Raw genomic sequence first — 1347 nt, 5'->3', positions numbered from 1 at the left:
TCTATTTCAATATTCCTATTGGTTTTATTTGTTTTATCCACTCAGTCGTGTCCAACTCTTTGCAATATTCTGACAGTATTCTTATACTGCATATATATTATCATTTTGACTTTAAAACCATGTTGCCCTTTGATTCAGTTTAGGGCGCATCCTAACCCCTTATGTCAGTGCTTTCCAGCACTGGCATAGCGGTGCCAGTGGGACATGTGCTGCATCCTGCAGTTGGGTGTCACTCACGGAGGCCTCTTCAAAGTAAGGGAATGTTTGTTCCCTTACCTCAGAGCTGCATTGCCCTTATGTCAGTGCCGGAAAGTGCTGACATAAGGGGTTAGGATTGCGCCCTTAAATCATCAAAATGATGACATTAAAAAACTCCTAGAAATTATGTATTTCACAGTTCCAAAAGACATCCTTGGCACTTTTTGCTTCGGTTACATGAGTCAGTCATACCACTGCCATTTACATTCGCAAGCCAGTTCACAAGAGCACTGCACGTCCATGGATTCAGAGGTAGGAAGTCATCATGCTGCAACTCTCCCCAAGGTGGTTGTGTAAATCACATCTCAGAAGCTTCTCATTTGGACTGATGAACCTGGAGCTTAAGAAGGATCAATATTCAGCGAGGGTCATGACAGTGTTAAAGAAAAGTATGCAATATACAGGAGAACGAAACAGTTGTCTTATTTCCTGAGGAGGCAGTATTGTATTATTTTGTACTGGGTAACATGTTGCTTTTTCATGGTTTAGTTTGAATGGGAAAGCTGGCAACTTATGCTCAGCACTGGCAGAGTTAACATGAATACAAAAAGAGGCAGGGAAGGATGTACTACTATGGCAGGAGTAACATCCAGGGCAGCAGAGGTGACTGAAAGCTTAGCAAGTCTTAGAGAAAGTTTTCTGTCTCCTGTTGCTTTTGTGTTCCAACAAAACCGACCCGTACAAAACCAACATTGGCCAGCAGCAGTGGGAATACGTTTCAATCACTCTTTAGCAAGACTTTTATTACCATCATACTTGACCACAGCAGGCTGCAACCCTGCAAAGAGCAATTCTTTGAGAAAGTGAGCAGACAATTCAAGGATAGCGGATTTACTGTGTGAAAATCAGCATTTAAGGGCTTCTGAAAATGTTGAAATGAATGCGCTTTCTCCATTCTCTTTCACAGCTTGATTCTCATCTTGTAAAACTGTTAATGCTAAATAATGCAGGAGTTTTTTCTATGGAACTCCAAATTAGGCTGTTTCAAGTGGAGCTAGTTCATTGCTATTTTAAATTTGCATTTTGGCTGCCACTGCTAAGCAATAAATGTGAACAAACTTTTTGATCTGCTCTTTTCTGCAAAGGGAC

This window comes from Tiliqua scincoides, chromosome 1 (genome assembly GCF_035046505.1).
Source record: "Tiliqua scincoides isolate rTilSci1 chromosome 1, rTilSci1.hap2, whole genome shotgun sequence".
In the NCBI taxonomy this organism is placed as follows: Eukaryota; Metazoa; Chordata; class Lepidosauria; order Squamata; family Scincidae; genus Tiliqua; species Tiliqua scincoides.
The sequence above is the reverse complement of the archived record's forward strand: the minus strand, read 5'-3'. Positions refer to the sequence as shown.